Below are 14,004 nucleotides of genomic sequence, written 5' to 3' on the forward strand. Positions count from 1 at the left end.
GCAACTCTCTAAATCTCAAAAACCCCCTTGAATGCTTTTGGGAATGCAGCCAAAAACAATGTGTTCTAACAAGACACAAAGACACAGGTTTAACAAGCATCTATATATGCATCTTGTTGTTGTCTGGCCGTTGTTATGAACACATTATTGGCTTCAGTTGGTGTTTCATCTTGCATCCAAAAAAGCACAAATGAAATGTTATGCCATACCCCTAAAGGGCAAACAGAGATTAGATTTAAAAGTACTGTATAGAAGAGATTGTATACAAATTATCCACCTCACCAAATAGGCACATGAGATTGTGTTGGGCAGCACCAACATATAATTCTGCCCCTGATACTGGTGGATTTTGTATGGGTCATAAAGTCTTTATGCTGCATATCCATCTTTCTGCCTCCACCCCAGTCGCTAGAGACGATTACAGTTTCTTCCTGCAGGTGCAACACACCTGTAATACTGATGGAAAACTTACGGTTTAGCTCAAGGACACAAGAAGGGTAAGAGGGGGCATTTTTTGAACTCCATGGGGAAGTATGGGATAAATCACAACCGAATACCATACTCGGATTAGTTTGGGAACAAAATAATTGCTTTTGGAGTGAATTACTAAAAGTCTGTATTCTGTTATTGCTTCTGCCGCAATATCATCTCACACCGGTTCTGATTAACTGAGTCCCCTAAAGGCAATCGTGCATTATTTACTCGTTAACTTTGACAATAATGGAGACATTTTGTGTCTCCTTCACAGCAAGCCATGGATCTCATTATTATGTCCCCGCTATTATAGAACCTCATTATAATAAAATGTCATTCATCAATCTTTTAGAAATGGCGAGTTACAATTACCAGATGGCTTTGGAGAACACTGCGAATCCGAGCTGAATATGAAACGCTATTATTGCGTCATCACACGGGCTTAATGGTTTAAGGTGACTAATTTCGCAGAGATTTATGACTCACAACAGATAACCATTAGACTAATAAAGGTTGTTTTTAAAAGCATCTCCCCTAAGGTCTGAATGGATGAGTCTCTATTGAAAGGAGGCTGAAGATAAAAACGTTACGTTTCAGTGGGCCACAGGTGGCTGAACAGACTTCCCAATCACTTCGCAGATATTATCCCAGTGGGAATGAAAAGTGTTTGCTATCTCAGAGTGCAATGAAGTGCTGAATGTAATAAAAATCACAGGGAAAGTCAGAAAATGTGTGTGTGATCATGTGTCAGATAAACAACAGAAAAAACAAACAAATGAAATTTATTAATGAAAACCACATGTTTTGACTTTTTAGACTGATTTCTTTAAACACAAACATTTAATGTTATCTTGTTCCATATTGGTTAGCCTAGTACATACAACTATTATTTAAGTAGGCTTCAGAAACATCCCAGTTTAATCATGTCAGGAACATATTTTAAAGAGACCACTGATTCCAAAAGATTGACATATCGGGTTTACAGTTTTATTACCCTTACGAAAAAGAAGTATACTTCAAGTTCATTATATTAAGTATACTTAAGTAATGTTGGAGTATAGTTTTAAGTATACTTTATGTAGTAAGTGTACTAACATTTATGTTCTAGTAGTAAACCTGTAAGTGTACTGCTTGAATACCGCTTGGGACTAAATTGGCCCACTTTTAGTATATAAAAGTATACTTCTAAGTGTACTCTAAGTGTAAGAGTAGTCAACTTTAAGTGTACAACTAGTGCACAATTAGTACTTCATTTGTACTGCAAGTGAACTCATGAGTATGCTAGTAGTTTTCTAGACTTATACTTCAAGTGTACATGCAAATGTTCTGTTAGATTACTATTAGTAAACTAGTAGGTTACTAATTTTGTGCTGCAGGTATACTTCCAAGTGTTCTTTTTATAAACTTTTTGTTAACTAGTAGTTCCCTTTCAGTCGGTCACTACGACGTCACGTCGTGACCGACGAATTGGGAACTCGCTTAGAGAGACCAATCTGCTTCGAATACTACAAAAAACGCCAATGAACTTGGCATTGAGATATTTGCATAATGCTGGCGCCGCCCCGCCAGGTGCGTATATAAGGCGCACGTGCAAATGAGGAAATCAGCTTTTTATCGCTTCGAAAGCCGGCAGTATCTGCTACTGAGAAGCTACTTTACTCTGTTGGGATCGATTGCGGAAGTTGGTTGGACTGGCAGTACCACAGCGGACGCTTCGCAGCATTCCACAGGCTCTGCATCTTTTTGTTTTGAGTTTAGTGTGTGCGTTGCCTTTCCCTGTGCGCATCATCAACTGAGCATCTGAGTGAATTTCCCTAAAAGAGTGATACGAGAGAGCTTTGTGCCTTGTTAAAGGCAGCCACTCTCTCGTATATCCGGCGATTAGCGTCCTTTTCAGGATGGCTTTTCGTCCGTGTGATCTTGGATGCGGGAAGTATATGGGTCCGAAGGACGGTCACGAGCGTTGTCTTTCGTGTTTGGGCATCGAGCACGCAGAGGCAGCGTTCGCTGGGGGTAAGTGTTCTCACTGCGAGAACATGTCCCTTGTGGATTTGCGGAGACGGTTGTCTTTCCTCCGGGAAAAACGCAACCCACGTCCAGCGAGTTCCGAACGCCGCCACGGAGCGGCCGTGAGGCTCTCAAAGGATGATCTCCGCATCACTGTGCTGAGCCGGTCGGGGGATTCGTCCTCCGGCTCTCAGCCTCCTCATCCACAGCCGGTTGATGTGCCCATGGAGACTGCAGAGTCGTGTTCTGCGATGTCTGCAGGATCTGTCGTGCCTCCCTCCGGGTCCACGGAGACCGCAGCATCCGAGGGTGGGCCCTCTCCCTCTGAGGATCCGGATGTCCTCCCCCCTTCCGGACGGGTCGTGACGCCGGATTTCGATCCAGAGATGGTGGCCGTGCTCTCTCGAGCGGCGGAGACCGTAGGGTTGGAGTGGGTTCACCCCCCACAGCCCGAACCGTCCCGCCTGGATGATTGGTTCTTTGGAGCTGCCCGGGTTTCACAACCCTCTCCGCCGGTACCATTCTTCCCCGAGGTGCACGAGGAGCTGACTAGGACCTGGAAGTCACCGTTTTCTACTAGATTACGGTCTTTTCAGCCCTCCCCCCTCACCTCCCTCACCGATGGAGCTGCTAAGGGTTATACGGGGATCCCCCCTGTAGAGCGTGCGGTCGCGATGCAATTGTGTCCGGCCACCGCTCCCTCCTGGAAGGACCGCCCAACCCTACCCTCCCGTGCTTGCAGACAGTCTTCCGGTTTAACGGGGGCTGCCCACCAGGCATGCGGAGAGGCGGCTTCAGCCCTGCACGCTATGGCGTTGCTGCAGGTACATCAGGCGAAAGCTTTGAGAGATCTGCATGAGGGAGGACACGACTCGCCTGTGCTTTTGGAGCTCCGGGCCGCGACGGATCTGGCCCTTCGTGCTACGAAAGTCACAGCGCAGGCGATCGGTCGTGCGATGTCCACGATGGTGGTCCAAGAACGCCATCTATGGCTCTGTCTGGCGGACATGTCTGAGGCAGAGAAGAACAAGTTCTTGGATGCCCCCGTGTCCCAGGCGGGTCTTTTCGGCGAGTCGGTGGAGTCTTTCGCCCAGCAGTTCTCCGCCGCCCAGAAGCAGACGGAGGCGATCGCTCAGATCATGCCCCGGCGCAAGCGACCTGCATCTCGCCCTCCAGCGCCGGCGGCCCCCTCTGCTCCTCGCCGAGGGCGCCCTCCGGCGGCTGCCTCCGCCCCCCCCGCTAGAACATCTTCCAGGCCACGAAGGGGGACCAGCCGTCGGCAGCCCGCCCCGCCCGCCCCACCCGCTTCCCGTGGTAAACGGAGGTCGAAGCGGCCCTGAGACGGGCGACCTGGATTTGGATGGGATCACTCTACGGGAGACGGTGATGGCACCACTCCTTCCACCGGTAGAGGGCCGGGTGGAGAATCTTTGGTTTCGTTTTGTTTCTGTTCCGCCGGCTTCTCAGCCGGCACCCACAAAACCACAAAAAGAGTGCATTCCTATTCCTTCTCCAGGTCTCCAGAGGATCGAGAGAGATGTGAGCGGGCAGTCAGATGCTCTTCCTCCCTCTCCTCTATCGCCAGCGGGTGTTCTGGCGAGTTCGAGTTCTCCACTGCGGAGACCGGACCACCAGCATACCCTTCGGAGTCTGCGTCCTCCGCTGAGGAGACCGGACGACCGTCTCTCTCAGCGGGCTCAGGTCAGTGTCACACACACACACACTGTAGATGCTTATGCTGTCACGGCAGACGCACCAGCAGTCCCGCCTGTCCCGCCTCGCTGCCCCGCCGCGGGTTCACCGGTTGTGCCGCTAATTCCTCTCGTACGGTGCTTGGGAGCTTGGCTTCAGCTTCCCAACCCGTCTCGTTGGGTTTTACGCACGATCCGCCTCGGTTACGAAATTCAATTCAATCGGCACACTCCCAAATTTGCGGGCGTACGTTTCACCACGGTGAAAGCGTCCGATGCACATGTACTGCGTGCAGAGGTCGAGGTCCTGTTGGCGAAGGACGCGATCGAGCCGATCCCTCTTACCGAGATGAGATCGGGTTTTTACAGCCCGTATTTCATAGTTCCCAAGAAAGGCGGCGGGTTACGACCGATTTTGGATTTGCGGGTCCTGAACAAATCTCTTCAGAAGAGGTCTTTCAGGATGATTACACCGAAACAAATTTTCAGTGCAATACGCCCCCACGATTGTTTACTAGTCATATACTGAAAGTGTACATGCAAGTGTTTTGTTAGTGTACTCTTAGTAAACTAGTAGGTTACTTATTGTATACTGCTTGTGTAACAAAGCACTTTGACACTGAGGATCCATCTGCAGGTTTTTATTAAACACACTCACATTCCAACAGGCAAGGTCAAACAACAGCAAACACAGCAATGTAGGGCAAGCAAATCTCGTAGTCATAAAACAGGCAAAAGGGTCAGCAATGACAGCCGGTACAAATCAAGACTTTGCACTGACTGAATGTTTCCAGAGAATTTATATAGGCTGTCCAATGAGTTTCAGGTGGCAGACTAATCAGCCCAGGCATGCGGGATTATAGGAAATGGAGTCCAGAACAAAAGTTAATATTCAGGGGGTTCAGCCATATATATAGATACAGTATATATATATACAACCTCAAATCAGAAAAAGTTGGGACACTGTAGAAACTGTGAGTAAAAAAAGGAATGGAATAATTTACAAATCTCATAAACTTATATTTTATTCACAATAGAATATAAATAACATATCAAATGTTGAAAGTGAGACATTTTGAAATGTCATGCCAAATATTGGCTCAATTTGGGTTTTATGAGAGCTACACATTCCCAAAAAGTTGGGACAGGTAGCAATAAGAGTATAAAAGTTAAATGTACATATAAGGAACAACTAAAGGACCAATTTGCAACTTAATTGGCAACATGATTGGGTATAAAAAGTGTGGCAGTGTCTCTCAGAAGTCAAGATGGGCAGAGATAGTCTATATTCTATTGTGAATAAAATATAAGTTTATGAGATTTGTAAATTATTCCATTCCTTTTTTACAATTTCTACAGTGTCCCACTGTAGTGTCCCATTATATATTATATATATATAATTTTTGTATTTATTATTTTTGTTTGATTAGCTCACTGATAGCATACAAAAGATTTAGCTTTAAATTGAAAGTACGCATTTCGGGACGAACTGCAAAAGTGTGCTTGCTCTGGTGCCGCCGATTTAGTTTGTGCATCCTCACATTGGAGTCCCAAGTTCATGTACAAAGTTTGGTTTCAATACGTAAAAGCGTTCCTGAGATATAAACTACTTCCTGTTTGGCAGCGTAAAATTTTAGAAAAAAAATTGTTCTTTTGATGTTGTGCATCCTCACATTGGAGACCGAAATTCATGTACAAAGTTTGGTTTCAATACGTGAAATCATTCCTGAGATATAAACTACTTCCTGTTTTGGCGGCGTCCACGCACATTTAGTTTGGCCTGTGACGGGCAAACGCTTCCGAAAATCAAAAATCCTTCTAGTAACTTTTGTGAGGCTTGGTCCAAGGATCGTGTACGTGGAATTTCGTGAAGTTTGGACAAAATTTGTGACCTGTGAAACTTTAAGGTTTCCAATATGGCGGACGAACGACATGGATCTGTGACTTCATCTTCTCAAGCAACTTACACCGGAACTGCCCGAACATTTTAAACACACACACACACACACACACACACACACACACACACACACACACACACACACACACACACACACACACACAGAAATGTATACAGACTTGTAACAACTGTTTCTCTAAAATTTACCATAAAAAAAAATATTTCACTCAGTGATTGACAGCATAATGCAATCAATCGTGTTCCCGTTCAACAGTAACTAAGCATCAGGGACGTGCACAGGAATTTTAAGGGGCAGTTGCTCTAACCTAAAAAAAAGGGCACCTCCCTCCACAAAAAAATGCTACATCCAGACATGTTCGTATTTTGAATTTTAAAACTGCATAACAACATAAGTTATGCGTTACTGGAGAGCAGGGAGACAGTTCTGTCTTTAAACTGTCTCCCTGCTTTTATTACTCAAAACAAAACTGACTCGATGGCGAAAGGTCGGAAGACCAAATCATATCCACCGAGGAAATGTTTTTCGTGTTGTTACAGTAACACTTTGTTTACAGTTTTGCGCTGCTCAGCCTGGATTACAACACAATGCGTCCGATTCGCGAACTGACTCCTTTGAAAGGATTCGTTTGAATGAACGGTTGAAACAACAGATCTGTCCCAACACTAAACTCACAAGACGTCACTGTCAGCACAATCAGTCACTTATAGCGCCTCAGAAAGGAGAATGTAAATCTGTTTAGAAAGATTTGCCCTAAATAACAGTCTCAACTAAAAAACATAGACATTTATTACTATGTTAACTTTATGATGAATAAATATTTTATCAGGTCTACCAAATAAGGATTTTATCCTACAAAGCAATAAAAGCCATGGTAAAAAACTGATCAAAGATGATGACAGAAGAGTGTCAGGTAATATCTGTGTCTGATAAATGCATGGTGCAGAGGAGGTTGTAAAACTCTTCAGAAAGACCAGTCATAATTTTTTTAAAAGACTTTGACTTAAATAGTGACATTTTTACATTTAAAATATCTGCTAATGATGAGAACATTTTGATAATTATGTACATATAGAAAATCGGCCTAACATATCGGCCATCAGCTGCCCTGATTTCTAAATATCGGCATTGGCCAGAGAAAAAGCCATATCGGTCGACCTCTACGTGAAAGCATTCCTGACACACACACACACACACACGCACGCACGCACACACGCACACACACGCACACACACAGAAATGTATACAGGCTTGTAACCAGGGGTGTTTCCAGCATTGAAGGACATCCGGGGTTTAGCACAGACCATTTTATGTAAATACAGGGATCACAAGCCTAGATAACCCGCTCTAGCTAGCCTAGAACCAACTATAACAGCTATGCTGCACATGTTCAGTGTTTTCTTATTAAATTTTTTTAGAATTGTAATTTAAATAATTTTAATTTTTGGGTGAACAATCCCTTTAAAGTGTCCTATTTTCACACACTAGTTTTGTACATAATATACCAAAAATTCTTCTTTAGTACTTAAGATAATCTTAAAAACATGAGACTTAATGTAGGCCAGAGTTCACGTCACCAAAAGCAGCAGATGTAAGCTGCATTTTATTGATCATAAGCTCATTTTTAAAATAAGCGATAGGAAAGAGCGACAGCAGCACTGATAGCCTAATATCATTTCATTTCTTTACTATTTATGAATATGATTGTGTGTTGAGCGTCTACGACAGGGCTATTCAATTAGTTTGTCATGGGGGCCAGAGATACATCAGTGATGATGACTACATATACATTTAAGCATTCTCATGTTGTATTTTGAAACTGCATAACAACAAAATCAGTGCATTGTACAATATACTTTTTCTACAAACATGTATTTTCAAACTGCATACAACAAAACTTGTGCATTGTAATATGACCAAGTAGGCTTTATCTACATCCAGACGTTCGTATTTTGTATTTTAAAACTGCATAACAACATAAGTGCATTGTAAGATACCCGAGTAAGCTTTATTCTTCATTTAAAGGGGTAAATAAGAGCCATATCACACTCATTGAGAATTTAACTTATTTACTCACTTAAGTACACATAACCAAAAGTTTATAATATGGAACATAACATTGTTTTATGCAGTTTTTTGGCAATGCTAATTATTTCACGACCTCTATTTAAACTACAACCGCCATCTTAATAACTGGCAAACATAAGGCTAGCTTCTAATAAGAGAAATTATACTTTTAGATTTCGTCAGGGCAGTAAAATCAGGTGTATGTTTGTCAGCGCGATACGCATGCAGTGGTGCAGGTGCTGGGCTGTGAGCGATGGGCGATTGACTTACTCGTTTAAATTGCATTCTTGTTTGAGAACGATGACTCGCATAATATTTGAGCCTTTGTCTGCTTTGAACTTCGGAGAAACGCCAGGATCTTTTATCCAGTTCACAAAAATCGTTTCCTTTATTAAGACATCTAATGTCATTGTGATCATTGAGCCGACATATCAGACAACAACTGTCGGAAGAGGAGTTGTTGTAAGCTGGAAATACAATAAAGAAAGTTAAAACAGCCATAGAGTCCGTGTTCTCTTAACGCACCACTGTCAGTCTTCGCATCTTGACGCGGGCAGACCAAAGCGCGAATACACGTGAAGGGGTGACTCGCGCTCTGCATCTCATGCAACATATGCACGCGCATCAAGATTGCGACCCTGTCCTCTTGCTTTCCATGTGAAATCAATGCTTCGCTGAGTGATTGACAGCATAATGATTGACAGCATAATGCAATCGATCGTGTTCCCGTTAGTCAAGCATACGATTTAGATATATAACTTTCTTATCTGAAGATTATGTAAATATACGCAGTCTTCTAGCTGTGGCAAGCTGTGTTTTAATGTGTCATACATTTCTCAAAGTCATGACTGTTAAATACACTTGGCATAACATGCATGATTTAAGGTAAAGTGACACTTTTTCGCGTCAATTCACAATCATTTAAACCATGCAGCTGTTATAGAGCCGATGAAAAACGATCACTGCTAACGTTACGCGAGGACGCGAAACTGACGTCTTTACAAACTAATACGTTTACAATGTATTACATTGATGAAAAAGGGAATTAAACTTGTCGTGCCATATATCACTGAAATAAAAGAAAGGGATTAAAATATGTCTGAATCATATAATTCCTACCTGTATGTAAAAATGCACGTTCTCCAGAGATCTCTCGTTGATTCAAGCATTCAGAATATAAAATCCATTTGCAGTTTTGCGTCCGAAACCGCATACTGTATAGTGAATAAGATGAAGTTTACGATTCTAAAAATATGTATCCAGGAATCTGTCCATATACGATACGAAGCTTGGGTGGCAGCCGAGGTTACCGAGTCCTCCATGGGCTCGCAGCAGAGTCTGAGGCTGTCGCCTCTTCCCCGGGCTTCTCTGCTTTCTCTTCCTCAGCTCTTCGCTGTATTATGGCTCTTAAAGGAACACTCGATTCTCTCAACAGCTCTTCTCTATTCCATTTTGCCATTTAAACCTTAAAACTACATCCCGCCATTGTTATTCAAACTTTTCCACGGAGCAATAGCCTGTTAGCTTAGCTTCTAAAGATGGCTGCCGCTATCTTTACATTCTGTCTAAAAAACACGTTTGAACGTAAAGGCTGCCCTCTACTGGTAAAGGCTAATGACATTTTTTATTTTTTACACAGGTTTTAATTGGACATTTTAAAGTGAAAATAACATAATATAGACATGTTACTGCAATGTTTTTTTATCTTGGGCATCTTCACATTGGAGTAAAGAGTTCATATAAAATTTTTGGTTAATAAATGTTACAGACATATTGAGATTTGAACTACTTCCTGTTTTGGCGGCGTTGACGCACATTTAGTTTGGGCTGTGGCGCGCAAACGCTTCCGAAAATCAAAAATCCTTCTAGTAACTTTTGTGAGGCTCGGTCCAAGGATCGCGTACGTGGAATTTCATGAAGTTTGGACAAAATTTGTGACCTGTGAAACTTTTTTAAGGTTTTGTGTTCTTTCCAATATGGCGGCCGAACGACATGGATCTGTGACTTCATCCTCTCAAGCAACTTACACCGGTACTGCCCGAACATTTTAAAGTTTGAACGGTGTCTCTGCGTCAAACGGTCTGGTCGCTAGAGCTGACACAAAAAATCTACCCGGGAATAATAATAAGAATAATAAAACTTAAGAAGAACAATAAGTGTGCTTTTGCAAGCACAAATTAAAAGGTACAAGTAAAAAAATTAATACACATTGTATTGTACTTTAAGTGCAATTTATTAATATTTATAGTATGATGTTAAGTTCACTTAAAGTAAAGTTGAGTAGTAAACTACTAGTTAACTAAAAGTATAGTAAAAGAAAACTTGCAAGTATACCTGCAGCACACAATTAATAACTTACTAGTTTACTAACACTAATGATTCTCCATAAAGATAATATACATTTGTACACTACATATACTTTCAAAATTTAAATAAAATATACTGTTTCTAAAGGATGCTAAATAATGTATTTTATACATATGCTGTCAGTGCATTATTATAATGATAACTTTAACAGATAAAGTAAACCTAAAATAAACTTAAAATAAGTTCAAATTAGTATAATTTAAAAATTGCACAGAACTTTAACTCCAAGTATATTTTTTAAAGTATACTTTTAGAAAATATACTAAATTATAATTATTTTGAAATATGTTAAAAGTTTAATTGTAAGCAAATATGTTGTAAACATAGTACTTTCAATATATTCAAATATGGTACATTTCTTTCTAAGTATATTTGTAATGTACTATTGCAAAGTTAAATATACTTGAAATACAATAAAGTATATTTATTTTTCACCAGGGCTATTCATATGGCTTTTTGCAGCTTTCTTGATGTAGCTTTCGTTGTTGCATTTTTACTTTATACTTTTAAGTATATGTCAGTAAACAAGTATAGGCCAAATATACTTAGACATTTCGGTCAGTATAGGTCAAGTATACTTTAGTACAATTTAAGTATATTTCTAAGAAGTACCTAAAGTACATTTTAGAGAAGTACATAAAAAGTAAACTGAAAGTATACTTTCTTATTTTAAGTTTAAAAGAAGAATACTTATAGCACACTTCAATAAACTTCTTTTTCGTAAGGGTAGGTAGCCACCATTCTGTCTAGCTTGGACAGCTCATCTCTCTCTTTTCTTAATGTTGGTGAGAAGATCATTAAGGCGGGGTTTTGTTAGTGTCCGACTTTACACAGGTGAAATAGAAGTGCATTTTCTTATGGTGCTTTTCCATCGCATAGTACCCCACGGCTTGGGTCAGGTCGGGTCAGCTCACCTCACTTTGGCTCATAGACTGTAAAAAAAGATGGACGTCGCCCGTTCGCTCTCTTCCATTGGTGAAAAGTGAAGCCTGCGCAGTAGCGATTTCGGGACCAGTCCTGCACAGTAGTGAGCAGGAAGTAAAGCCATGACAGAATGCGCATATCACAGCTGTCAATCATGACGTGACACCACTGTTTTTATAGCATTAAATAACTAACTAAAAACAAACCTATTTTAAAAACAAATACTTGAATTTAGATCAGCATGATATAAACTACAGTAAATGACAGAAGCAGCTTTGAAAAAAGATAATTGAAGTGTAATTAAATTGTTTAGTTGGTCTCAAGTCCCATTGAATAACATGGGTAGGTGGGGTTTATGACCTATACTGGGACCAGTCACTGGGGGGGGGGGCGATTGAGACGTTTTGGATTCACTTTTCAGGGCTTGTGTGGCACGCTTGCTTTGGTTTGGTTAGCTTTTCTATTGAGTTTAGTATCACTTCGCGGTGGGAGGGATTATAGGCGTGTCGTTATATTTGCGCTGCCTACTGCTGTGACATCATGTGAGAGCGTCGTTGAGAGCGTTGTACATTCCCGTACACTCATTTATTTCTCAGGCCGCCACAAAATTAATATTGACCAACACAAATAGATGTTTGCATATCATGTTTATCACTACCTCTGTATCACTTGACTGGGTTTTTGTGCGTCGATCGGCGCGCTCCACAGAGCCTCATTTAAGTTGCATTTAAAGGCTCTCTAAGCGAATCTGCGAGACGTTAGTTATTGTTGACGTTTGAACTGTTTTCAAACAGACGGAGCGTAGCTAACTCCTCCCCCTCCCTTCCGTGCTTTCATTAACGCGCCCAACCCCCACCCCCAAATCCTTTTTGTCGTTTATTGGCTGGAATACTTTGTTTTGTTTTGTGATGCTAGGTTTGGCCACTATGTTGATATTGCCGTTTGTGAAGCCTGGGCTGTCTACAGAGATCACGTTTTTTTACAGTTTGATCAGCGGACAGGCAGCAAGCAGATAGTGAGGAGATGTTTCCGATATGTAACAAAAAATGTTTTATGGTCCAAAACGCTTCAATTTGCTTAGAGCGCCTTTAAGCATATATGCGGACGTGTGGTGCGCGACTGTGCCGTCACAAACTGCAAGTCTAGAAAAAACCTGTTATGGTGTTCCTGATTCACAACCTGTGGATGTTTTTCATCGCTAAAAGGGAGTTCGGAAACTTACAGCGAAGCACAGATGACAACAGGTTTACTCGAGACAGTGCAAGCTAGCATGAAGGTAAAGCTTATCTTTTACATTATAGTGATCTACAGTGTTTTCGCGTCACGTTGTGGTATCAGCTCGGGTCGCTTTAAACCCCGACCAAGGTGATACTAAAAAAGTATTGGGTACAACGTACTGCACCCAGTGGAAAAGCTCACAAAAGTAAGCAGACCCGACCCAACCTAAACCAAACCGTGGGGTACTGTGCAATGGAAAAGCGCCATTAATGTACTTAGTGCTCTACTTTCGCACACTAATTTTGAACTTAATATACTAAAAATTCTTCTTTAGTACTTTTTAAGATAATCTTAAGAACATCTAAGAACACTTACTGTAGATTTTACATTTATGTTATTTACTGGCAACATTTTGTTCAAAGTTAAAAGAACATGAAACATTTTCAGACTTTATCTTCTACAGTAAGTTACTGGCAACCAGCTGGAAATTTACAGCAAATTTTTATGTTAAAAGCGCATTTTAGTTCATATTCATAGTGTCTTAAAACAGCAGAAGTAAGTACACTTAAATAATCTTAAGAACATCTTAGGAAATACTGAAGAAGAAAATTGGCTCCCCTTGTGATGTCAGAAGGGGATCTTATTATAATAATACCGCCCCTTTATCTGCACTATCCAACAACCGCACTGGTATTTAATGTAGAGATCAGATCATTTGTATTGTAAAGGACACACAAAAACATTACCACAAACATTTTTGCACACACCTACAAAGTGGCAATTTTAACATGTTATAATAAATAATCTATATGGTATTTTAAGCTAAATCTTCATATACGTACTGGGACACCAAAGATTTATTTCACATCTTAAAAAAGTCTTGTGAAATGACCACTTTAAGTACATTTTGTGTAAGGTATGTTTGTAAAAACGTATTAAATGTCCTAATAAATCCAAAGCCTAGTCCTGGATTAATCTAAACCCTGTCTGGGAAACTGCCCCAGTAATTTAACTTCAGCTAATAACATTAAACAAAGGCTAACCTCATCTTGAAGTTTGTAGTGCAGATGAAAATAAGTCTTGTTTTAGGTAAATTGGAATTGCATTGTTTTCCCCAAGAGACGGGTTGCTCTTAAGTCGTGCTCTGATTAAAACAAATAAAATTTCAATTTATTGCATCCATAAATGTTTTAAAGAACATTTAGAGTTTTTCACTAAAGCCGATCTACATGAGATCAAAATTAATTACTTACATAACACAAGGCTTAATGCAATGATCAATGATATCTGTTTCAAATAAAAAATGATGCTATAATTTAGTTAGCTAAATCCTATAC

The sequence above is a fragment of the Misgurnus anguillicaudatus genome, chromosome 4 (assembly GCF_027580225.2).
Source record: "Misgurnus anguillicaudatus chromosome 4, ASM2758022v2, whole genome shotgun sequence".
Taxonomy (NCBI): Eukaryota; Metazoa; Chordata; class Actinopteri; order Cypriniformes; family Cobitidae; genus Misgurnus; species Misgurnus anguillicaudatus.